Genomic DNA, 27,800 nt, shown 5'->3' on the forward strand with positions numbered 1-27,800 from the left:
TCTCCTACACTCTGCTCCCCTACCCTCCCCTACATTCTGCTCCCCTACCCTCTTCTTCACTCAGTTCCCCTACACTCCCCTACACACACCTCCCCTACCTTCCCCTTCACTCTGTTCCCCTACACTCCCCTTCCCTACACTCCCCTCCACTCTCCTCTCCTACACTCCCCTATACTCTCCTTCCCTACGCTCCCCTACACTCTCCTCACCAAACAATCCCCTCCCCTACACTACCCTACACTACCATACACTACCCTACACTCCACTACACTCTGCTCCCCTGCCCTCCCCTGCCCTCCCGTGCCCTCCCCTGCCCTCCCCAGAACTCCCCTGCCCTCCCCTGCCCTTCCCTCCCCTCCCATTCTCGTTTTTACCCTTCCCTCCCCTCCCTCCCGTTCTCTTCATTCCCTCCCCTTCCCTCCCGTCTTCTCCTTTCTTCTTCTCCTCTCTTCTCCTTTCTTTCACAAATTGCAATGGAGAACAGGGAGAAGCATCACTTCCAGTCACTTCCGTCGTTCTCGTAGCTTGTGTCACTGCCTGATTCGTGGCAATCCATCAGCAGTATCCAGAAGCGTTCCAGCTGCTGTGCTACTAGGTGAGCAGCAGTCTCCAAGGGGCAATCACGGACTTCTTGCTGTGGCTCGGACACGGCACTTTCAAGTCCACCCTGGCTTGGCCATGTCCTCTTGCTACGTCCCCACCTACATTACAGTTCTGTTTAGAAGCCGAAGCACGGTGCTGAAGTAGTTCCACTCCTTCCATTTGCAATGATTGAGTTTATCTAGCCAAGTGGTTTCTGTCCATAGAACACAAGAAAGAGGTTTTGCTTAGAAACAACGCAAGGAGGACTTCTTTTCCACATGGGCAAGGAATAGTCACGCTTTTCTAATGGAGACTCTAGTGGAAGAGAGAATGACAGATCATTCCGAGAGCTTTGAAATATCCCTTGGGGATGCTTAGTGCAGAGGACCAGAGGAAAGCTGTCCAAAGGACACCAGAGAATCACTCTGAATTACTTCCTCAGACACATGTCCTTACTATGTCTGATATGGCTTCATGTCTGATATGGCTTCAGCTGGTTTCAGGGTTCTTGTTCACCTAAAACCTAAATTCGGAGTTGTAAATGAAGATGGAAAGATTGACAAATGTATAAATCACTGATGGGGAAAAAAAAAAAAAAAGAAAAAAAAGTGCTTTGAGAACTTTGGCCATTAGCCCTGGAAAGCATCAAAGTACTGTCCTCTGAAGCAAATGCCTTCTTCTCTTGACACCTAAAGAGGTAAATCAATCCAATGTTGTAACATTAGAAAAGCAAACACTAAACACAAGCAAAGGAGAAGAACACAAGTAAGCAATTGCAATGCCTATGGGGCTATTGCAGGGTTAGGCAAAGAACTATTGTACCATGAAATCTTGGGATAGAAGAAATATTATGTGCATTTTTTACTGTTTCATTTGTTGAGCTAATTTAGAAGTGGATATAAAATTGTTTTCTTTTTTTTTTTTCCTCTTGAGTTCACTCCTTTTTATAGGATTTCATAATAGAATAGATATATACTAAAAAAAAAAAAAAAAAAGATTCCAAGCAGGTAATCATATTCACAATTATTTTTTCAATCCAGAAACAATAGCAAGGATGAGCTGAAAAGTATTTCTATGCCATTAGAGTGTCAAGGTGTGTCCCATACGTTAGTAACAGTCAGAGGATTCATTTTGGAGAACAAAAGATATCTTGAAAGAAGTAAAGACAGAAGTAAATATGTATGCATGTACATCTCTCTCTCTTTACAGAAACCTAAGAAACTCGTATGCAGGTTAGCTTCTTGCGCTCTCTTCTCAAAGTTCTAGTGAATACAGCATCAGTGTGTGTTCCAAACATTACCCTCAGTCCAGCACGGATACACACGAGAGGTCAGTCTGCAGGTTGTACAGGCCAAGAAACTGCTCTGGCTTGATGGGAAGAGCCAAGGCAGAAGTTGCTGTCAGAGAAAAGATGCTGTCAAAGCGTGTCACGTCCATGCTAGAGCCTCTCTCCCACCATCTAGCTCTACTGCATCTAGATGCATCTATACTAGAGCGTCGCTACTTAGCCAGTCTGGGGGATCTTAGGAGCCTTCTGAAGACCCAGAGGAGGGGCTCTTTGTCCTTTCTGTTTTAACAGCCAGTGAAAACTCTTAGCGTTTGACACAGAGTGGCTGAAAAACACAAAGTGGACTTGCAATCTTCACAGCTTCGAAGCAAGTGGAGATTGTGGAGGTTGTGGAGTAACCAAGGAAACTGTTGATCTAGAAGCAGCCTACAGATTGTGTTTAGCCAGGGCCTTGTATTGCCCTTCTGGCTGATCTGCCAGCAATTCAAGAAAGTCTCCCTGGCAAGCCAGCCCTGGAGTCACCCAAAACTTGGTGAAACCCATGAGATTAGAAAGGAGACAGTTGCACTCCATAAACTGCAGGTTTCTGTGCTTTTTGATTGCTTGCTTGCTTGCTTGTTTTCCAGGCTGAATTGGATTAGCTGGACAAGTTGGCAGCTGCCTACAGACAAATACCTTATCAGGAGTCTAAACTACGGGATTGCTCTAACTGAGAACAATGAATTGGACTTGACGTTCTTAGGAAGTCTTTCCAGCTACGCTTTCTACCACTACAGAAATGCACCTGATTCTTTCACAAAGCTTACGCGTGCTGACTGCAAATAGTCCTCATCATTCTCCATTGCCTTCCTCATCTCCATTCTCTTTTGGCCCGTGAAGCTTTTCCGAGCAGAGATGAAGAGCAGCTCTAATACGCAGTCTGGGATTCTGCAAAGGAAAAGAAGAATCCTCCTGAAAACTCTTTGCAACCTCACCCACCATCCCCAAAGCAAAGAAGAGCAAAAGAACACCGCTTGATCACAGCAAGCATCAACTCGAGCATAGGTCTCCTGCAAGTGTAGCGGGGTTCAACAGCTGCCGAACAAGCTTAAGGAGCACACCCAGAATCAAGTCCATCAAACCGTGTCTTCAAACAGGTGCTTGAAAGAGTTAGGTTTTCTTAGGCGTGAGGAATGAAAAAGAAAGCAAGAACTGACAACTTACCAGCACACAGTTTCCCTCGAGCTTGCTTGGCTTCATTCCGCACCTGAGGCTGGGCTCCCAAGCAGGATTGAGCAGCATTGTGCAGAAATGCCAAAGCCTCCCCAGCTGTGCTGGATCTTCAGCCCGAAGGGCTTTGGCTCTGTTGCCTCCTCAGCAACATGGGCAATTGCCCAGGCAAGCCGGAGTCCAGCAGCTTGACTCAGGAAGCACAGCCCCCCCTTGCCACTGCTTGCCGCTCACACCAGGAGCCCCCGCGGTGGTGGCAGCCGTTGCGCGGCGCTTGGTGCAGTGCGGTGCGTTGCGGGCAGAGGGCTGCGGGCTCCTTCTCCTCGGGGGCGGCTCTGCCATGGGGCGTCCGCCACGGGGCTGCTGAGGCGGCGGGGGGCTCCATGGGGGAGTGGAGGGCGACGTGCGCTGGGGCTGGGATGGGCCTGGGGCTGGGGCACCGCGCCGCCACCGCCATGCCAAGCAGCACTCCTGGCATCTGTGCTGCAGAGCCAGCCAGTGTGATGCCTTGGCGTTTGTGACTTCACAGAATCACAGAATGTCTACGTTGGAAGAGACCTCAAGACCATCGAGTGCCAAACAAAGGCAACTCTGCATTTCCTTCTTAAACACCCGGTTTCTTCAGAAAAACAAAACAAAACAAAACAAAACAAAACAAAAACAAAACAAAAAACACAGAACTTCATCCCTCACACGGGATTCCCGAAGTGAGCCTGCAGGGGCTGCCAAAGGCAGCAGCTCCTCAAGCACTGCTCCCACATGGCTCCCTACCACGGGCTCCATCCATCCCCCAGGAGCAAACTTGGTCAAACTAAGCCCCTTTGGAGATATTGGATGGCAGGCCTTACCAAATGCCGGACAAAGGAGAAGATCTAACCCATTTCGGAAACCAATATTTGCAACAACATCTTACAGTTTGGTGCAAGCAACTAGAACAAATCAATGTTTTAGGCACTAGACCTTTTATTTGCCTCCCAAGGGGAAGGATGCACTTTAATCAATATTAGTTGCTGTATGTGTGTAAATGAGGCAGGAGGAATTGAGACTGAGCACGAAAACATTTGGGGAAAGACTACGGTAATAAGGTGATTAGTCTAAGGTGATTACATAAGGTAATTCAAGATGACACCTCCTGGGGTTTTCGAGAATTATGCAACAAAATCACCTTTTTGGTTACCCAACTTTTCTTGGCTTAAGCAATCGTTTAGAGGAATCTTGATCTTCTTTTTAAGAGTAGTAGTCTTGACTTGTGTAGTGGTACAATGTGCATTTTGGTGCTGTATGAAGGACTAGATTATGATACCTGGAAGTGTAACTGAAACAAGCACCAAGTCAAAACTGGTAAGAATTTAATGAAAACTTTTAATCAAGAAGGATTGTAATAAGCCAAAGAATTTGCTTAGGCTCAAGAAAAGGGGGGACTTGAGACAGGGAACAAGATAAAGACTGGTGATTCCTAGGTCTGAGCTAGCACCATTGTATGTTAAGGACCCGAAAGACAAGGAAGTAAAAGACTGTGTCTTTTACTTTCCGCTGGCTCTTTGCTTGTAATACAAGCTTCACCATTCTAACTTGCAATTTAGGCAATCTTAAAACAACTGAACCATGACAGTAAAATATGAAATTCTTCGTATTTTCAAAAGTAGTCTGCAATTTCAGTAGCAGAACACACAAAACATAGTCTTTGAATGTGACTTTAATGTACACAGGGATTTTTGTTATTTTTAAAGCTCATCACTTTTTTATTGCATTGTATTATGCCCCAAAATATATTCAGAGGAAAGATAACTAAAGGTAATTATACAAAAATACTGAGCGCTTCTTACAAACGTTACAAACATATGGATTTGAAAAAGTTAGAAATTCACAAGGACATTCATCCTTCTACATTTCGCTACAGTTTGGCTGCGATGGATGTTTCCTCACAGCAAAACATGTCCTGGACTACATGCTTCTTTGTGTATTAGACACAGAATAATCTTCCCCATGCTCATTTACAGTCCAACCTGTGCAATATTCATGTTCACACCGTCACAGCATATTTTCGAGTAATGAACCTCTAGGCTTATTATCCTGCCTGGAGAGCTAAACCTCAATTCACTCTGGTAGCAACAGATGCATATGTGACCAGCATCTACGTGTTACAAAGACATGGCACTACCTCAAGTGTGACGAAATAGAACCATCAGTTAAGAGGAAGAATGAGTCACACTGAGCCTTAAGACGAAACACGGGGCCAAGAAGGCTGCACTGTGCGTGTGAAGTGGTGGTGGTGGCAGTGTGAGGTGTAAGACAACCAAGATAATGACAATGATTAAACCATTTTTGCTTCTACACTAGAACTACTTCATTTTAAGTTTGAGTTGTGGTTAGTAGGACCTGGAACAATCAAAAAAACTTTTCATAGTTGTTTGTTGGTCCTTTTTTTTTTTTTTTTTTTTTTTTGGTCAAAGCATAGATCACATTAGGAAGCTTATCTTCTTACTACAAATATCTACAAATATCTAGGTCTTTTAACCTTAATAAAGAATGATTTTAGTTAACTGGAAGTATGGACCTCCTCATTGACAATCTTCCAAGAAATAACTTCTATGAAATCAAGTGCTGGCAGCAAAATCAAGTTGATTGTTTAAAATACTGGCATCTAAAAGCATAGCATATTACACATTTGTTAATTATAATGCCATTCAGAGTCTTTCAGATCATAAAATACCGTTTTCTCAACCACAACAGTGTGAGACTGTAGCTTCTGAAATTATGCTCGAATCCACAGAAAACCAAACACGAATTTAGAACAGTGTTATACCACTGCCTCTATTACAAACTGATGTTGTCTCTCCTTTGCAAGCGTGGGGAGATGTAGTACCTTCCTGGATAAGAGTTAGTTCAGTAAAAATATGAGTTTTATGTCTATCTGATATACTTCTGTCTGTTTGCTACCCCTCAAATGATCTACTGACAAACACAAAAGCATTTTAAGATCATGTACTTACATTTAGTAGGTGCCATTAGTTGATGGGGTGACTCTCCAAAAAAGCCCTTCAATTTCTTCTTCAGCTCTCTGCTGGTTTTCTCTAGAATAAAAGAAGTCTTTTTCCAGTTGCTGGACTTTTACTTCATACTCTTTCAAGGTTTCTGCAATACCTTCACCATCTTGTTCTAGGGCAAGTAAAACTAGTATGAGAATCAAATCTTCACTTCACTTCTCTGTGCCAAAATCAAGATGCCCAGCTAGAGAATGTCCTGTATTTTGCTGACACTCTGCTTTCATGGTGTACATTTAAACTAGTATGACAGAGGAGCAAAAAGCCCATGCCAACCCCAATTCTCCATTTTAATAGGAGCATTTAGAGGATAAAGATCAAGGGGATTGCTATCTTTCACCTTTCCAATGTCAACAAATTGAATATAAAAATGTGACAATTCTGACCGTTTTTTAAAAATGGTCAGCTTTTTTCTTTTATACAAGCACCTTGTGTCTGTTCATCAGCATCCTACACGACATCAGAATTAGTAACAGCCAAAATGTTATCTTTCTACCTCGTATCTTCTTTTTTCTTTCATATGAAACACAGTATTTCTCAACAGTGACTAAAGATAATATCTGCTGTACAATTCCCCTTGGAAAACAAACAAGCACCCTTGAAATGATGCAGTATCAACTGTAGTTTTTTCTCATGTTCTCTGTGTTGTAGCATCAGCTGCCTGTCACACTGCAACTTGATGTGCTCAAGTGCAGATTCCAATTCACGTTTTATATTTTCCTGGTCTATGACCTTCATCTCCTGTTCTTCAGTCTGCAGTTGTAATTTACGTTCAGACTCTCGCAGGCCAACAATCTAAGACAATCTAATACACTTCTATCAAACCATTTCAACAAATGCTTTTACAGTTCTGCTTAATAGATGAATGGATACAAAAGCAATTGTCTGTATAAGCTGTAAGCTTATACTGGAAACAGATTTGCCTGCTGACACGAGTTCACACTTCAGAATTGAGCTCTGTAGATTTTGATCACATGGACTAGTGGATTTTTTAATGCCCTGTGCAGAACTTAAACTGATACAAGAGTTTTTTTCCTGTTTCTGGAAAACTGCCAATTTGTGTACCACAGACAACTTGTTCACAAAATCACCCAAGGTTCACCCATGGGCAAAGAGAGACACCAAGTCCTAATGCATTTCTTTTTTATGTTTCCAGGTGTCATTACGATTCTTCAGTATATGGTGGTAAGCGCTTGTTTGCAGAAAGATTTTATAATGGATTTGGAAAAAAGAAATACTATCCTGAGGTTAATAAAGACTGCAGGTGGGAAGAATTTCGATACGACACCACTGTTTAAATATGTTGCTACTTGAGAAGTTAGCAGCATAAAGCAGTGGAAAGGAGCAAGGAAATTTCCAGAGTTGCAACACCTTTTAAGCTAATGACACCAAAACAAGATACAAACAAGTAATAGAAAAGCATCCTTTTTTATGTTGATGTCAAGATGCAAAATATCCAAATTAACAACAGATGTGAGTAACCTAAGCAGGCTTTCAAGGAAAGTGGATTAAATTGACTTTACTTCTTGACACTATTTCATTTAACTATTTAGTGCAATAACAGGTAATAGGATAAAATATTGATCATTAGCCAAAGCAAACCTTGTTAAAGTATTTGAAGAGGATAGCTCTGAGCTCATCAGCAGACAAGGAAACTAGTTTTCCTATTGCATTATCCTCACTCTGTGAAAGGATCTGTGAAGAGGATCTAAGCAAGTACTGGCGACTCTGAATACTTTCATTCTTGTAATTAATAGCAGCCTCCAGGGCTTCAATTCCTTCTTCCAGCTGCAAAAGGACACGTTCTTCCTACACAGAAACACAGGAGTGAGATTGTAAAAAAAGTACAAAACAAATCTTTGTGTGCATAAGACATTAACTTCATTCTCAAAGGTGAATCTAAATTGAAGAGCAAGACTAACTAGTAGTAGTACAGAGAATGGAATGGGAAAAATAAGAGGAAGAGTACAAATCTAGAACCTGCTTGGAGCAAGCAGGAAATGTCTTGATATCCCTTCCACAGACCAGAGTTCAAACAAATGGTTCATCACCACAAAAGCCTACATTCTATTCTTCCTCCATTTTCCCCTCCCCACAATTTGATGACTTCTATTGCTTTTTCAGTTGAACTAGTTTTCTAATTAGCGATTAATGAACCAATCAGATCTGTAAGCAGTTTGGTGACCATTATCTGTGCAGGAAGGTGGCAGAAATTCATGCCCTGAAGTATTACAGAAGATTCTGTGGAGTGAAGCAAATAGGATTCTTTCTGGCATGCTATCAGCTCAGTAATAGGCCCCAACTGCTGCTTCTCAAGACCTAAAACAAATCTGTGTATTTTACATCAATTTATTCAATCTTCAACTTAATTATACTGATCAATTCAAGTGTGTAACATCCACAATATGGCTTATTTTCATTGTAACTATATGGAGGCCTTCAGGTGAGGTTTGGTCTTTCACAAAAGCCTATGAAAAAAAAAATCAAGGGACATCACTATTACAGTACTTCACCTTGTTCTATGTCCTGATAGGAAAATAGCTGCCTAAGATAAATTGATGGACATCCTGTTTCATTATTTCTAATTATAGAATTGTTAGGCCAGCGACATTTGTCCGGACTCTAGCTAAAGTAAGTAAGTTCCTCTGAAAGTATATGTTGTTCACTGTTATGGAAGTAGTGCCATTATAGCAGTATTTTCATGTCGGCTGTTAACAAAAACACCCAACCTCAGTTCCTTGATTCTCTACTGTCTAATACTGGGAGACATTTTAGGTCATGATTGGAATACTTTATTATACAACATTGCCTAAAACTTTGATGTATCTCAGAGATAGTTACTTACTTCAGCTGACAACACTTTTCAGTTACCCTCTTTCAGTTTCTCATCCACACTATTTCTTCTTCTGAGTAGCTGATCCCTTTCCTTCTGAAGAACCTGAATTTTTTCCAGAATGTCTGTCTTATCTTCAGTAGTGCTGTCCTGAAGCTGCATACCTTTATCACACAATTCCTGGTCCAGCATACTTAAGCGAGTAGACAATTTCATACTATCTTTGTTTAAAGCCTTTAAAAAAAGAAAAAAAAGAGAGAGAGAGAGAGAAAGAAATAAGAGGAAGAATGAAAGAAACCGTAAATATAAAACTCCTTCCCCATAAACATGTACATGAGACTGTCGCATCCTAAAGTGGAAGACCTGTCTACTTCTTGTAAAGGGATGCCATTTAGGCTAAGTAGACAGCTACCATAAAATTTACTATTTAATCAAAAGATGAAAGAAAACAAAGAAAAGCAATGTGCAGTTTTCTACATATCTTACATGAGTTAGTCATTACGGTGACAATGACATTTCAATTTCTGTTTCTCAGTAGCCAAAGTAAATAATACAGAATGTTTCTCTGCCATGTTCTCTACTTTGCAGGCATTGAGCAATTTTTTAGATATCGTTATTTAATGTGCTGCAATAACAGAACTTTGGAAGTCAGATTTTGTTTTGTTGTTAGAATTTCGGGGATATCATGTAAATAAAGGTTATTACATTCTATTATTCATGTTTAAAATGTTCATTTGATCAAGCCACACAATAATGTAATGGCAGCGCTAGAGATAAAAGTCGCATGGCTTAAACCTCTTCTGTTATCCGGCTGCCCTCCTCCCATAGTCTTTTCAGGCAGCTCTACAATTGTGTTAAATTTCTTTCTTTCTTTCTTTTTTTTTTTTCTTAAATCACCTGGCTAGATCTCAGTTTCTTGATTTCTAGGAGGCTCTTCTCTTGCAATAATGCTTCTTTTTTAGCTACAATGGCTTCTCTTTTCTTTAAATCTTCTTCTAGTTCCGCTAACTGTTGGTGCTGTTGAAGAATTCTTTCCATTTCTTCATCCAGCCATTTCTTTTGCTCTTCTAACTTCTACAATTTAAACAGAGATCCAGAGAGCATTAACGAGGACTATTTGGGTCAGAATTTTATGACTATGTTTTTCCTCTTTTAGAGTAACTGATAAAACGTGAGAAATCAACATTTCAATTCTTAACATTAAGTGATCAACAGAATCCTGATTCAGGATAATACAGAAATAGGACTGACTTAAGGAGAGGCTCAGCAATGTTATATTACTACATCTTATGCAAACAATTTTATCAGATGCTTTTAAGGAAATGTATTATTTTCCTAAAAACAGTTATAGAAATAGATGTCATATATAGAATGACAACAACTAAGTTTGAAAGGTACCACAAGAAATCAGCTAGCCCATCCTCATTGCATGATTCTTGCCCAAGACCAAGATTTGTGGAAAAACACATCGTGATGAGAAACTGCGATGCTGAAAGAAAGAAAAAATGGGAGTTCTGATCCTGCTAGCAGAGTCTATTATAAGTCTCTTCTGAAGCAATGGTTTATCAGTGGGCATATTGCTGGTATGGCTAAGAAGTTGCTTTTATTTCGTTTTTTAAATTGATTTTCACCTCTAAAGACTTTGGTTAACTCATGAAACTCTCATGTTCCAATGTCTAGTTCTGAAATCATGCAGGTAGCACTGTTGCACAGGAAACCTACTATTCTAACACTGTCATGAACAACCAAAACCATAGCCGTCTGTCATATTTGTCAGATGGGAAAAGAAATAAACAAACAAACCGTGCAACATTTATAACAGAGCTCATCAGAATCACCTTCAAGCCTACCAGACAACCAAACTCGTTGAATTTCCAGCTATCTGAATTACTACCTTTGACAAGTCATAGAAAAAACAAAGACATTACAGCCCTCTCCTTTCGTTCATTCAAAACCAGTTAAAGAGCTTCTTGACTTGTCTCAGTTTTTGCTACAAAAAAAAAAAAAAAAAAACAATTTAAAAAAAAAAACAGGGGAGGGAGGACGGAATACTCTTCTTCCAAACGCTTTACAAAGATGACACGGGGTGAATAAAGACACCTTTCTTTTCAGTGTCCACACAGATTTGGAATAGATTAGCTACCTCTGATTTCTGTAAAGTCCACACCGAGTTATTTTTCTTCTTTTTAAATGCAGCAATCTCTCTGTCTTTAAGAATCTTCTGTTGCTGTTCCATCTTAAGCTGAAGTTCCTCTAAACAAAAACAAACAAACAAAACTTTCTTTCTGCCTCAGTCAGTGTGTTTTTCAAACACATTTAATGACAGAATCTACACAATCATGAAATCAGAAATATTGAACTAATTTACATGCAAAATTGCAACTCAGGGCTAGACATCACATAATAACATTCAAAAAAATAGCTGAAGAGAAAGGAAGAATGAAGATTTCTGTGAAAATACTTATACACAATTTCTTCAGTGTCAAGTAAGCAATTACTTAAAAGGACAAAATCTGGTAGTATAGTACATTGCCTTTGGGAAAACAAAGGTCAAACTGGTTGATCTTATTCTTTGTCATAAGGAAACAGAAAGAATCCTACTTTAATTTGTAGCTGGTCCCGCTGAAGCTCTGCTTCTAGTTGCTTCTTTTTTTTCACTCTCCTCACGCAGTCTTTTCTCTAGCAGGGTCTGCTGATGCTTCATCTGAGCCACGTTCTGTTCAAGTTCTATTGCTCGTTTTTCACTTTGGTTAGATAGAGAAGCCAGATTCTTAGTGTCTTGCTTCTTCTTCTGTAAGGCCTGAATGTTCATGGAAAATTTCAGCTTAACAACAGGAAAACTTAAAACTAAAACCCGACTCAGGTTAATTCTCTATTTCACTGAGTTAGGACAGTGAGCAAGACTTGCTACATTTTGCCACAACAATCACACATTATCTCTAAGGTCTCTGAGCCTTCGTAAAATCATCAAAGACAGAACTATCTAACTACTTAGTTGTTAAATAGTAGTGGGTATAACTGTGTGAAGGTTCTCATTGGCTACTTCAATCCAACTAGCTTCAATTGTGTGAAGCTGGTGAGAGTTTCACAAGCAGAGTGTACGGATTTCAAAGGTGATGCTGAGACAGGAATTTGCAAATCCTAATGGTCATATTGGAAATACCTGCACTTTCAGCTTAGCTGCATCCATCTTCTTTCGGAACTCTCTTTGCAGCTTGGCTTTCTCAGCTCCTTATTCTCCAGCTCCTGAAGCTGCTTTTGAGTTTCGGCCAGTTCCATTTTGGCCTGCTCGGATTCTTGCTCCGGTTTAGTTATCTTCAAAGAATATTGCCTGCTTACACACTCTGCATCCTTACCTTAAAGACATCATATCCAAATAGTTTTAAAACAGCAAGCTAATAATTTGCAATGTATCACTTAAACCTGTAATTGAATCGTTACTTACTTCATCCTGATTAAACCAAAAATTTCTGAGACATTTTCCAAACCTAAACAAACAGCTCCCTTATAACACTGAAATATAGATGAACAAAGGAATCTTAAATCTGAACTCTTCATAAATCATCTGATGTCACCAAAGAAAGTAACACCTGAGTGCCACATCAAGTGAAAATTTTCTGCCTACTGCAGTCCTTGACAAAATAGCTTGCCTGTATTATTATGTTTTTTGTTGTTTGTTTGTATGTTTGTTTGTTTGTTCCCCAGAAGAATATGCTACATATTTCTCAGCTTTCAACTTGGTAATCAGCAAAAAACTCTCGATTGTGTTTCTACTGATTTGCCCTGTTCGGGCAATCTGATTTGCTCTGTTTGGGATTCCGTAAGTACTGTTACTGGGGGCGCACAATGTTTCTCAATGCCAAAAGACTGCCTCAGGAGAATATGTACACACTAGAAGAGTGTGATTGAAACAGGTAAGCACAGATCTTTAGGGTCATCACAATGATAAGTTTCTGGCAAGCATATATATATCAGGACAGGTGTGTAATGATATAGGCTAACAGGGACACTGACCTTTTCCCTCATCCACTTCTGACTCCTGCTTCTCTACTGCTATGATGGCAATGCAAGCATTCCCAGCACAGTGTCGTATCTTCTCTCCTATCCCAGACACTGGGTGACAAACACATGTCCATGAAGAGATCAGTTGCACTAAGCATACATGAAAAATTACACTATAGGTGGACAAACACAATAAGCTACAAAACACAAAAAAATATTTAACAAACAAATCTGCAGATCACAGCTGAGTAGGACACAATAAAAATTTGCAGCCTTCAATGCACTCATAGCAAGTAATTCATAGAAGTTAGGAAACTGTAAGTTACCAGAAGTATTCCCGCAGAAGAAAATTACCCAAAAACTAAGATATGCAGGTCTTCAGAAGTTTTGTGTCTTTTTTCTTGCTTATTTCTGAATGTCTTCATTTCAATTTTTCAGTCACTTACCTGTTCTTACTAATTCCTTAATAAGTTCTTCTTTCATTTTGATGTTAAGTGCAAGTTCTCCCATTTTTTGCTTGGCCTCAGTGAGTCTCAACTCTGAATTCTTTAACTTCTGCATGTTAAAAACATGACTTTTCTGGAGGCAGTTGATTTCTTCACCTTGAAAGAAAACAAAACAATGTGGACACCAAAAAAAAAAGGAATAAAAAAGGAATAAAAGGAATACACTCTTTAGCCAAAAGACAGTGATCTGAAATATAGTATGTATAGAATTCTTACAAATGAAGCGAAAGAGCCAAAAGGAGAGAGTATTGCAAAGAGTCTTTTCCCTGCCGTCTAAATATGGAAATGACAGCATGCATTAGCATTTCAAGAATGCTAATGAATGCTAATCTGAGAGAGAAAAAACATATTTAATTTAAGCATTTTCAGTGCATCTCTGATGAAATAATAGCATGTTTCCTTTTCTTGAACTAGTACTAGATTTGTAGGTCAAGTGCTTTCTCGCTAGTAAGTAGTACTCAAACATTAAGGTCACTGATGTCAATTTCAGAAAAGGGAAAAGGAAAATAATTAAAAAATAAATTTATGTTGAGCTATAATGAAAAAAGTATTTGTAGCAAATAAAGACATTTTGATGAGAAAAATAATTACATGTGATAAAGACATTATTGCATATTCTAGTATTATATCTAACACAATTTACTCTCATGACTTCCATTTTACCTGTGGCTGTATCAGTCTGTGGCACAGATTTGTCACATAAGCTGGACTTGTCAACTTGACATTTCATGTCACTTTGCTCAAAGGAAAAGCACAGAGAAGCCTGTTTTCGTGTCCATTTTTTGTTTATTGAATGCCTAAGAAAGAATGGAAAACATGATACATTCTAAACACAAAGGGATTTTTTTTTCTTTTAACTTTATATAAAGTACATGATATTAAAGAGAAGAGTGCCAAACTGAGAAAGCTTACATAAGCATTTGCACCTTCTTCTTCCCATGCTTGATCTTGTTGGATGATGTCCCCAAAACAAAGATCATGCAATCTTTATCGCATCAAAAAAATGTGGTTTTTAAACTAGTTTCATAATATGCCTAGTTGGTCCTGCAAATTTATTTTAAGTAGTATCACAAATGGCCTCACATTACAGTAGGATTAGGCAGTAATATTATATTTGCTATATATTTATCTGTAACAAAAGTTAAAGAAAAAATTACCTAAATGAGAAAAAAAAAATAAATTACTTTTGACTGTCTGTATTTTCTTTCTCTTCATCACTCTGATAGAGAGGTGGCAGTGAAGGACTTCATCTTGATCTTCTATGTAGCTCAGTATCATCTGGCTACGAGCACGGAATCCTGCCATCATCCGAGCCAGGGAAAAAGCAGGGGGACTGGTATACACCTGCCAAAAAGCACCAAAAAAACACTTGGAATAGTTCAGTAATTCTTCATTGATATTCCAATAGTATTTCAGTTTAAAAGTCTATCACTACCTGACCTTGTATGCAGAATTGCAGGTGTTTAAATAATATTTCTGAGTACCTGTGTACCAGAAGGTTTTGCAAGAGAAGGTTCTGCTTAGAACACTTGTCCCAAGTGCAAAAGAAGGTACTGTTACCAACTTATTACCCAAAATGTTCAGTTTATCAGTACAGAATAATCATTCATTTTGGGAATGCTTCCTATCTGAACTGTTAAACATTGCACAAAAAGATCACTAAAGACTACAGCTTTATGACTGTGATAAATTCTGTGTTTTAAGTCAATTTGTATGGGGCTTTGAGCAACCTGATCTAGTGAAAGGTGTCTCTGTCCATGGCAGAGTTGGACTAGATGATTTTTAAAGGTCCCTTCAAACTCCAGCCATTCTGGGATTCAAAATGTAAGCCCATAGATTTTGGACAGCTGGGACATAGCGTGTGTTGCAAGACATTCAAAAGTACTTTTTCAGTCTTCAATGCTAAAATGCTTCAAAGCTAAACAGCAGCTGACAAGAGGTCACCATAATTTGTCACGCCCAATAGAATTATTGAACAATAACTGTTAAAAAAAATGTAATGCTTAGGTAGACCTTACCTTTCGTGTCTCTGTCCCTGAAGATGGGTAAAGCGAGTGTAGCAGACTCTTTGTGAGTGGGACACTGTATGGCCTTCTTGCAGATGCCGTAACAGCAGGCCCATCTCCACAAGCACTTGAGAAGTCCCAAGTTTTCACAACCATAAACTTCTTTAATTTTTCTTTTAGCTGATCAATAAGGATTTGCTGTTCCACCATTTTTTCATTCTCATATGAAAAAAACAAAAACAAAAACGGTTGCTGATCATCAGATTTGCATCATACCTTTCTAAATTCATTATAAAGGTCAGTCTTCTTGTATATCATTCACTAACTCTAAATTCTTCTGCAGTGCACAGGCAAATTCTGCAACAAACTGAAAATTCTCTGGCATGACAGGTAGAATCGAACCTCTCCCCAAACTCCAATCATTTTTTGAGACATTTTTGTCTCTAAAGGACCTGTCCTATATAAATTATGTCAGCTAGATTTAGACATCTAGTGAGAAGTAGATGACATATTTATCAGCCCTTGCTTGCCTTATTTGTGTGTTCATGGATAAATAAAACGGTAATTCAAGAAAAATGTTCAAATGAAGCACATGGTCTGAGTTTAAAGAATGAAATGTACATACATGTAGGCTTCCTCTTCCTCTTGGAGTGGTCCAACTTGAAAGATTATTTTTATTAATTAACATTCATAAAATTGGACGTGACCCCAGGATCCCCTGTATCAACCGTTACTTTCTTTTCTACCCAGCCTCAAATTTGTCGGTAATGCTAGTTTGAAGAACTTACTTGCCTTTCCTACAGCAATCTCTGTGCATTGTTCAAAATTACATATCTTCACTGAACTGATTTATCCATAAGGCCAAGACCATACAATTTTCAGTCTTCTCTGTTCCTTTCAGAATACATCGAAAATCTTGCCTACCAACAGGAAATTTGAATAACAGCTAGAGATAGTTAACTAAAGTATGCATTCTCCTACTTTGAATCATATATTTTTTATTTATTCTTTTTTTCTCAACTTCTTAGACTGCAAGTCCTTTCCCCATACATAGACAATGCCCCACAAATTGACATTTTGTTGGAATACAATACATAATATTTCTGTGTCATAGCAAAAAGAATATATATGTCAATACCATACATTTTATGATTGTGGAAGTAGTAATGGGCAACTCCACCTTGCAACTTTTTTTTTTTTTTAATCCCTATAAGACTCTGTCCCTTATGCCCTTGTACATACAACCCCATAGTGCATAACCTGTTACATAAATACATGGGTACAAACATTTACATGCTACTTTTACAGTTCTTATTCTGTCATGTATCATTGAAATGACACTTTCCTGTGCATACAACTTTAAGCCATTTGACACAAGCATTTGATTTAATTATTATACTGATTTTTCTGTTTTTAAGTAAAAGTGAGAGCTGCGATCTTTTGCCTACAGTACAACTGTTTCTGTTCATAACATCTGCCTCGTATCCTCCATAGGATACAATTATAAGCATAATCGTATATAAGCATCTATGGGTATTAGAAGCATGGATTATTTCAGTCTAATAAGCTGACAATATGCAGTATGGGTTAAAAAAGGAAAACACACAAAAAAAGCCTATCCAGAGATGACAGAACAGAAAAAAAGTTACAGAGGGAAGGAAAAGATGGTGACCAGTGTACTTACCTTTCATTCATTGACTCTCCCCAAGCCATCAGCAAAGAAGAGGAAAAAGGAGGAAAAGGAGGAAAAGGAGAATAAGGAGGAAAAGGAGAATAAGGAGAATAAGGAAAAAAAGGAGAAAAAGGAGAAGAGTACTAACTAGCCATGTTTATGCTCTTCCCTTTAAAAAAGGTCAGATCTATCATCCTATAAAGTCAGATCTATCAACTATCCTATATATGGTCTCCTGGATCTTGAAATGCTATTCACTTACTACCCATTACAATTTCATTAGCATATACAAGATCTAGAGAGGGAAGGAGGCAAGCAGTGTTTCCACTGTGTCACTCAGCTTCTTGTAATAGTAAACTCTCAGAATACTAGGATGAAATTCTGTCTTAAAAAGTCAAAAGGCAACAATACTTTACTCTCACACTGAATAAAGATATAACAAAGCATGTTTCTACACAGCCTTTCAATTAAAGCATTCTGTAGGAACTTGATGGTCTTTTTGAGATTCTAAACAATCTTTTAAAGCCTTTCAAGTCCTAAATCATGAATCGTCCTGAAACAACTTAGCAACAACACAGATCTGGAGGAAGGCAGGAAGCAAAGAGAGTGTGAATGAATCACTTAATATCATACAGGAAGGCTGTGGCAGTTAGGCTGATACACAAACTTCAGGAATCACAGTACTGTGATTCACCCACTAGATGATCTCAGCTCATTAGGGAATACAGCTCTAATTCAAACAAGGTGCTTGTAAGACTGGTAGGTGTTTACATCCAAAAAAATTCTGAAGGATCTGTCTTGAAATCATGAGTACATTCCTATAGTGGATGGATGGTTCGATATAGATACATGTAATATATGCCAGAGGAAAAATACCTGTAATCTATGTGTTTCTTCAGCCTTCTTTAAAGATTCCAGTTGCTCTTCATTTTCCTATATTAATGTCTTTATCTGATTCTGCAATATCTTCAATTCATGATCCTTCTGGATGAATACTTCCTCATCCATAGCTAGAGCCTGCTAGATAATAAAAGGAAAATTCAGCCAGTGGAAAAGCAGGCATTGTTATTCTTGAAGTTGGAAAATTAAATACATACATATATTTATTTGTTGTTCAAAGATGTGATTGGAACTGCAAAGTTGGGACGTATATATGGCAAATTCTCCCACCATAGAATCACAGAACAGCTGAGGCTGGAAAGGACCTCTGGAGGTCACCTGGTTTAACCCCTGGCTCAAGCAAGGCCACCTTGAGCAGGATGCCCAGGACCATGTCCAGGTGGCTTTTGATGGTCTCAGAGGATGACTCCACCTCTTTGGGCAACTTGTTCCAGTGCACAGCCACGGCCACCACACAGTACACAAGTGCTTCCAGATGTTAGCCTAGAAGCTCTTGTGCCCACTGCCTTTTGTCCTGGCTGCACGTTCACTGCACCTTCCCTTCAGGTATTTGTAAGACATTGCTAAAATCCCCCACTGAGCCTCCTCTTCTCCAAACTGAACAGTCCCATCTCTCTCAGCCTTTCCTCATTGGAGAGGTGCTCCAGTCCCTTAAGCATCTTTGTGGCCCTCTGCTGCACTTTTTCCATTATGTCCCTGAATCTCTTGCATGGGGGAGCCCGGAACTGAACAGAATCAAGCAGAATGCAGTAGAGAAGTTGGAAAGGACCTACAAAGATCATCAAGTCCAACTGGCTGACCACTTCAGGACTAACCTAAAGTTACAGCATGTTATTGCGGGCAGTGCCCAAACGCCTCCTGAATACTGACAGGCATGGGGCACCAAACAGCTCGCTAGGAAGCCGGTGCCAGTATCTGACCATCCTCATGGTACAGAAATTTTCCCTGATGTCCAGCGTGAACTGGACATCCCCCACAGCTTTGTGCCATTCCCATGCATTCTTCCCTCAGTTACCAGCAGCACAGACCAGCACCTTCCCTCCTCAGCAAGTTGCTGAGAGCCATGAGGTCGCCTCTTGGCCTCCTATTCTTCAGACTGGACAACACAAGTGTTCTCAGTCTCTCCTCATAGGACCTGCCTTCCAGCCCTTCTACCAGCTTTGTTGCCTTCCTCTTCACACTTTCAATTATCTTCACATCCTTTTTCAACTGGGGTGCCCCTGAGCACACGATACTCAAGGTGAGGCCACATCAATGCTAAATATGGTGGGAGACTCCTCTTTTGACTGGCTGCCTATGCTGTGTATAACGCACCACAAAATACAGTTTGCAACTGCAACTGGACACACTACTCCAGCTGTGGCCTCACTGAGCGGAAGGATCACATCTGTTGACCTGTTAGTGACACTTTGCCTAGTGCAGCCAACAAAACCACTAGCCTTCTTAGGAGGAAGGGCACATGGCTGACTCATGTTCAACTTGGTGGCCACCAGGACGCCCAGCTCCTTTTCTGCAGGGCTGCTTTCCAGCAGGGTGGCCCCCGGCATGCACTAGTGCCTGCAGTTGTTCCTCTTCAGGTGCAGGACTCTGAACTTGCCCTTGCTGAACTTCATGAGGTTCTTGTCAGCCCACCTTTCTAGGCTGTCAAGGTCCCTGTGGCTATGGCAGCATGGCCCTCTGGGGAATCAGCTGCTCCCTTCAAAAGTGGTTTCCACCAGTCGTTTCTTTACTTCTGTTTCTCATCTATTGATTTTGTTTTGACAAGTTTCTTTCTCCCAAAGGAAATAATGGACCCATAACCAACACTACCTTACAAAGTGGGTATTTAAATCCAATTACTTTCTTCGGTGTGCTGTGAGATTTGGCTGTAAAATCTCAGCATCAATCATAATATTAATACACTTCTCAAACAAAAAAATAAGGATGGCCCTCCTCATTTTTCATCTCAAAGAAGAGCCTAAAGATTAAAGAAATTATAATGTTATTTTTTTTCAGATGTTTTTCTGGGTAAGTGATCCAATAGTGATTGAAGGTTACTTCCAAATGTAGTTGGCCTTCCAGAAAACCTTTAGGAGCCAAATGCAAAGTATAGACACACTATGTCTTACCATTCTAAAGACAGATACTTCTGTACAACTGTATCTTTTCTGTACAACCTATATCTTTCAAGTAAATACAACTCTTAAGAGCTGCTCAAGAGCCTTTATTGCCCTGTTTATTTTAGCATCTCCCTAACCATCTCCTCCGAGCTGTGGATGGCATGCTTACCTGGGTATCTCAGTTTAAACCCAGCTCTTACACTGTTTTGAACCTGGGAAGCAGAGCTTTACAATAAGCCAGAGAAAAAAAATGAAGAATAAATAACAGAGCTGTAATTTAGGATGATGAGAACCAAGAAAAGCCAGAATTTGTGTATGCGATTGCGAGGTAACAATCTACAGGCTTACCAGAATTCAGTGTGAAAAATGAAAATAGGTTGATTTTATAAAATTCTAACTTGTTGGAACTCTATCTCCTCCTCCTACAAGACAGACACATTAGCTTTCCTGATTTGTTCATAGGTACCTAAACAATCAACTTAGAATGAAATACCTGGCAGTTCTTTAGTTCTCTCCTCAGCTGAAGAATTGTGATATGATGGGGCTCTTGCATGGTGCCAGTTCCAGTGTCAATTTGCTGCACGGTGAGAGCTTCCTGCTTTTTAAGCTAACATCATCATTCAAATCAACCAGGAATGGGAAGGCTTCGTCCAAACAGTTTCTGTAGCTGAAGCACTGAACTTGAAGCTGGGTGAGCTGTTCTTCTAGCAAACTGATTCGGGTTCTTTCTTGATTTAAGTCATGTCAACACTGATTACCAACTTGTTGGTTCTGCAAAGCTTCTCGGAGCAATCTGATTTCAAGTTCCATTTCATCAATCCGGTCTTGATCAGGGTTGTAGTTGACAACTGGTTTATTTCTAATGTTTTTGGCTCTGTTTGCATATTTGAGCGAATTTAAAGATTCATCAAAGTCTGATGAGGATGGACTTATACATGTTATCATGACAGTCTTGGCGTTCCCTCCTAGGGAGTCTTTCAGAATGCGAGTGATTTTAGCATCCCTGTATGGAATATGTACGCTTTTCCTTTTTGGGTCTCCAAGAGCACTGATGACATTTCCCAAGGCCAACAAACCACTATTGATTTGAATTGATTCTTTGAATCCTTCACTGGTATTTCCAGTCTTTGTCACCCTCTCTGATCCTGCCAAATCCACAAAATGGAACTTTGAAGCAATCATCTGGACTGATTTCCAAGATTAATCCTGTGGATCACTATTTTTTTTGAGACTCTGCAGATTGTTTCTGACAAATACTGATAGTAAAAATGGCATGTGATCGACTAGAGTGTTCGTTCATTTGTGTTGTGCCTGCGTGACGAGCTGCATTGCCACTTTCCAACAGGCTCATCACTTCATCTGCACATTCTACTTGGAATTCCTTAGCACCAACAATCACTTCAAACACCAAAAGAAAATCAGAATAATTACATTAATTTTAAACTTTTCAGTAAAAGTTTACTGCAATTATGAAAAGTCAATCTATAAACACAAATCACAGAAGCATACAAGCCTTCATTATTATAAGGTCGTAGCACATAGCTAAATAAAATAAAACAGTATGTGGAAAGCATGAAGTACAGCACATCTGAAACCTGCAGAAATAGAATATATGGGTGTATTTTGTCACACCATTTGAAACAGTATTGTAAACAGAATACACAGAATACACTTAGGTGTTTACACATCGTCTTATGCAATTTGCAACCTAGTGCTATCTAGAAAAAAAGTATGAGCAAACCTAGCTCAAAGCTTACTTTGTCAGTTAAAAAAAAAAAAAAAGACAGAAATTTTGAAAGTTTGTAGTAAAAGTGACTCCCACCCTATGTTAAGAACATAGTTCTTAGTGGAATGGAAGCAGATATTTACAGCATAAGTAGCTTAACAAATATAACTTTGAAGTGAGAAGCAAAGGCTTAATCTTAAAGCATTCATTCAACTGAATAATCATGCACAATTGTGTTTCTATGCTGAATTTGCAGAAACAGTAACAGTACTACCTTACCACCTGATGCTGCTTCTGGAGGAACATTGATATTGTTCATAGGAATCTCAAATGAAGGCTGCTTCAGATCAGCTAAACTGAATTGATATTTTGAAAACGTGACTTCGTCTAGTATTAGTCATCGGTAAGCTCTCTTTTCAAGAGATGGAAACAATAATTTGTGCACACAACAGAAATCAAATGCACGAAGTTCTAGAGCTGAAATCCTACCTGTATTTCCGTTTTCATCTTCTCAGATATGTAAATCTTTCACAGAGGTCTCCAACTCCAATAAATCTCAAAGTTCTTCCTCGTAAACCTCTATATAAGATACCTTCACTCGGAAATTGATGTTATGGTTTTCAGAAATATGCTGAAATAACTCCTGAATAGCCCGTGGGATTATGCCTTTTTCATCCTCTGAAAATGATGCTAAAATAGAAACACAGATGTCACAGACACTTGCAGTCATTCTGTCACACAAATTACAAAGACTAAAACTAAAGAGAAGTCTGCGAGGTTTATCACTCAATATAATAAGGAATAGGAAGAGCTCAGTTTTCCCAAGTTTTCATGTAAAGATTTGCTTTTCTGTTGATCAGAAATGCATGGAAATGATACAGAACTTTACTACTTTCTGCGGGTACGAGACTACAAGAAAATTAAATTAGTAAAAAATCACGCTAGAAGAAAAAAATATTTTGAACTTGCTAATGAATTAATGATAAAACTTCAAATCCTTTATGCAAAAAGAACGAATACATAATTTTCAGGGTTTCAAATTCAGAATCAAGGACCAAGAAAAATCCAGATAGTCTTCTAATTCCTGCTACTCCACTTCTTCTCTCTTATTCAGCAGAACAGACAAACAAATTGTGACTTCTCGATACGGAAGGGAAGATAACCAGAGCTGGTGATACACGATTTCAGGGAAAGTCAGAAAGCAAAATTGTATACATGCAGAAGCTGAAGAATTCTTCTGCGAACTAATACAGAAAAATAGTAGTTTCCAGTCTCAGGTGTTTGAGAAACACTGACTTGGAAATACCAAGTAAGTCGAATAGTAGAGTTTCAGATATCTGCCTTTAAAAAAGCAAAATTTGAATTCCACATAAAGTTCAAGAAGGCCAATATGCAAGGTTCTGCACTTGTGCTGGAACAGTTCCAAGCACAACTACAGTCTGGACAGAAAACAGATTGAGAGCAGCCTTGAGGAGAAGGACCTGGCGGTGTTGGATGATGAGAATCTCCACCTGAGCCAGCAATGTGTGCTTCCAGCCCAGAAAGCCAACCATATCCTGGGCTGCATCAAAAGCAGCATGGCCAGCAGGGGGAGGGAAGTGATTGTCCCCCTCTGCTCTGCTCTCGTGAGACCCCACCTGGAGCTCTGGGTCCCCCAGCACGAGGACGTGGAAGTATTTGAGAGAGTCCAGGAGGGCCACAGGGATACTTAGAGAGATGGAGCACCTCTCTTACGAAGACAGGCTGAGGGAGTTGGAGTTGTGCAGCCTGGAGAAGAGGCTTTAGGCACAGCAGCCTGCCAGTGCCTAAAGGGGGCCTACAGGAAAGCTGGGGAGGGACTCTGGAGGGACTCTTTGGCAGGTGGTGTAATGATAGGACAAGGAGGAATGGCTTTCCAACTAAAAGAGGGTTGATTTGGATTAGATATTCAGAAGAAATTCTTTACTCAGAGGGTGGCAAGGCACTGGCACAGGTTGCCCAAAGAAGCTGTGGATGCCCCATCCCTGGGGGTGTTCAAGGCCAGGCTGGATGGGGCCCTGGGCAACCCGGTCTAGTGGGTGACATCTTTGCCCGTGGCGGGGGGTTGCAACTGGGTGATCTTTAAGGTCCCTTCCAACCCAAACCATTCTAGGATTCTATTCCATGAAATTTATCTATGAAATCTCTTTGTCAGACTCTGAAAAAAGTCCAAGAGTGAGTTTGCTTCATACAATTACCTAAAGCAGATACTTTCTAAGTAGGATAAATGGAGCCAAAATTTCTAAAGCACTGTGTTTCAGAAAGTAGGGTAAGTTGCCTGTTAGAATAGAGAATGGGAAAGAGCACTTTAATTTTTTTTTATTTTTTTTTTCTCTCATACTTTTGGTATAGCCTAACGGACACAGAATTTGTGTTTAGAACACAACCATCACATAAACTTTGGAATATATATGTCTTTTTTTGCTATACATTTTTTCATTATCTCTTAAAAATTCTCAAGCATCATCTGTTATGTATTAAATACTTAATTTGCAGAACTACATTGTTCACACACACACAAAAAAAGACTTTTTACAACGTACCAATGTGACCTCCTCCAATGGTGTAAGTCTTCCCAGAACCTGTCTGTCCGTATGCAAATACTGTAGCATTATATCCCTCAGCCAAAGACACTAGAAGAGGTTTAATGCAAACTGGATAAACTTCTTCTTGGGTTGAGTTTTTGCCAAATACAACATCAAAAGTGAAGACACGGTCTTTCCCAATGATTATTTGTTGTGTATTTGGGACTAATCTCACGCATACTTGGTGGTTATGAAGTACTTCCTTGGAAAGCAGAGGTCTGACCCTTACTGCAACTTTAACCAGGATCTCCTCCATGCCGGCCTCCATCTCTGTGCTCCCCCCTCAGTATTCAGGAAGTCATTACGAGATCTGTTACAATTCCTCTGTTCACCTCATTTGCAATTTTCTGCACCTAAGAAAAAATGTTCTCCAAGTTAAATAATAAAGAATTAACTCCCTGCTGAAACAGAATGTTGAAGAGTTTCCCAAAGAATACATAAGCATCATTACACCCTGGAAAGGAACTGTGATAAAAAAGCAGATATGTTAACAACTGTTAAACCAGTGCAGAAACTAATTTTGCTTCTATTACCTTCTAAGCTAGCAGACTTAACCTTTGGTCTGAAAGTGGTCAGACTTTCTGTTTGGATGTTATACTGCCGGATGAAGCAACAATATTGTAAGATCTTGTTAATGAACTCTTGATAAAGCATAGACTTACAATGAACCTTATTTTCTCACTGCTACAGTACCGATGCATAGGCAACAGAAATTATTCAAACAAAACCTTTTTATCCTGAATTTATACCTACAGACACACACGTGCTTGAAAGCCATCTTCTGCTTACAAGGGCCAAGTATTTAGAATTTCAGAAGCACAGAAAGCTGTCGTGTTGCTTACATGGGGGGTATGATTTTAAATAGTTGTGATTACTACACACCAAGCATTCCTCTGATTTTAATCCGTCTCTTTATGCCCATATGGAACTATTTTTTATTAGTTATATATTTCAGCAACCATGGTTCCTTATACTGCCCCCCATCTATTAATTCTGAAGCACAAGAAGAAGCATCGAATAGGATTTCTTTACAAATGTCTACCAGAAACACTCCAAAGCCTCGATGGGTATCAAATGCTGCCGGATCCCAAACACATCTTCTGCTCTTGCTGATTCTCAGTCAAGGAGGCTTTGCCATGCAAAGGACAGTTTGCTCAACTTCCTTCTTGCTCAACTCCCACGCAGCCTTTTTGCTCTGTTACCCAACTGGCAGAACTCACCAGCTAAGCACATCAAATTCAGCCTGCATGAAAATGCAACCAGATTGAAACACAAGTCTTCTGTGGTTGCAAAGAGAAGAGTTTTGGCATTTCACTCACACCCATTTGCATTGAGGGCTTGTCCATTCAGAGCTGAGAAACTTTGGAAGCTGACAAAAAGCCTTGTTGTACAGAACAGAGCAAAGGGAAGCCAAGCAAGAGAAGCAAGAGCCTGAAATCCTGCTCATTTCAGAAAGGGCACGGCAATCACGAGCAGATACTGAAAACTTACTGACTCCCCCTCCCCCGCCCCCCCCTCCCAAAATGACACCCAAACCAGTCGCGGGAGGGGAGGGGCGGAGGAGGGGAGAGATCCCATTTCCTACTTCCTCAAACAAACACCAAGCAAAATGCCGGCTCAGCGGCGCTGTGGGGCGGCTCCCCCCAGCCCCAGCCCCGGCCCCGTCGCTCCCCGCTCCAAACCTGCTCCGGGCGGCGGGAGGCAGCCTCCGGGCGGGCTGAGGGGCCGGCGGGCCGCGCCTGGGCCGCCCGCGCTGCTGGTGACAGCGCCTCGCTTGGCAACGGCCGCAACCTTCGGCGGCGCCGCCCCGCCGCGCACAGCGGCCCCCCGCGGCAGGAGGGCGCGGGCGGAGCGGGGGTTGAGGGGTGGGTGTGAGGGGACACCGGGGGGCAGCCCCCGGCCCCCAGGGACGCGCACAGCTCGCCCTCGAGTCCTGGGGAGGGTGGAGGGGGCCGTCTGCTTGTGGTCAAAGCAGGGGTGCGAAATGCGGCTTCCATCGCCGCGCTCGTCATGGAGGAGAGCGTCTCCTCACGGCTCCGGTGGAGCTCAGCGGTAAAGGCTGAGTTTTCCCTCAAACACAAGCGGTCTCCAAGTAGGCGAGCCACGCTCACAACTGCTCGCAGCTGCTGGCCCAGCAGCCGCCGGGAGTGCCCAGGCACACGTCCACACACAGACACATCTGTAGACACAATGCCGACAGAGCTCAAGGAGCAAAACGCGAACGGATTCTGTCCGATTTGTATATGAAAAACAACAGATAAGACCAAGTCGGTCCCATTCATGACATGGAACACTGCTTTAGCAATTTGTAAGTGCACAGAGCTTACTCCACCCTAAAGACTTGATAAACAAAGAGACATTTAGAAAGCTAAGCTGTGAAATGACTGAAACAAAAGGGTGTATTTCCAGCTTCAGTTCCCTAAAGCGTGTAAGTACTTCTCAGAAACATAAGACAGGACAATGTAAAGATGTAATCTGCGATTAAGTAGTTCTTCTTTCACAGGGAAAACCAAAACCAATGACTTTTCAGGGACAGCAAAAACTCTTGATGAGACAACAACCTTACTCACTGTTGAAAATATAATCCCTTTACATCATTGGCCTCACTCTGCTGCTGTTCTCTCTTTTTTCTTCTTTTCTCTCTTTTCTTCACATTTGTAGATCTACACTCTGAAGCTAGAGATTTACCAGCACGTCGGCCACTTCTGCCTTTTCCAGGCTCTGAATCAGTATCACTTTCCAGTTGTAGTAAGGCAAAACGAGATGCAGTGGTAGGGACTGAACTGATTAGAGCAGATTCCACTGCCATGTCTGAAATTCTACTGAGCTGGCTTCTTTTAATTATCAGTTTCCTGGGAAAGTAGCACAGAAGGTAGAATGAAAACATTGTTTGATCAAACAAGCAATAATTCATATCATTAAACCACAGAAGTGGTTTTTTTTTTGGCTCAAAAAGCATAAGACAGGGCTGGAATTGGGGGAATGAGGGAGAAATCAAAAAGATACAGTATAATTTATTTATATTGTAACTGACTACACTGTATTACCTTAGGTAACTAAAGAAGAATTACATAAAAAAAAAAAAAAAAAAAAAAAAAAAAAAAATAACAATCTACCAAACACATTTTAGGCTAATACATTCGCTCTTGAGAGATTTTGTGGAAAAAAAAGGTGGCTCTAAAAGAAGCTGGTCTTCATGTTCTGGGCGGAAAAAGACACAATAGAATAGAATAGAATAATTTAGTGCTTAAAAACTATTTCAGATGCCGTCCCCAGAGCCTGACAAACACAATTTAAAAATGAAGTAGATAATACACATACGCAAGCTCC

General features: G+C 40.3%; 1 pseudogene; it reads right to left on the minus strand.

The window, feature by feature from the left end:
• Positions 1-386: 386 nt before the first annotated feature.
• The window catches only part of LOC119715429 (kinesin-like protein KIF27), a 40,488-nt pseudogene continuing 13,074 nt past the window's right edge, over positions 387-27,800 (minus strand).

Source organism: Anas platyrhynchos, chromosome 7 (genome assembly GCF_047663525.1).
Source record: "Anas platyrhynchos isolate ZD024472 breed Pekin duck chromosome 7, IASCAAS_PekinDuck_T2T, whole genome shotgun sequence".
Taxonomy (NCBI): domain Eukaryota; kingdom Metazoa; phylum Chordata; class Aves; order Anseriformes; family Anatidae; genus Anas; species Anas platyrhynchos.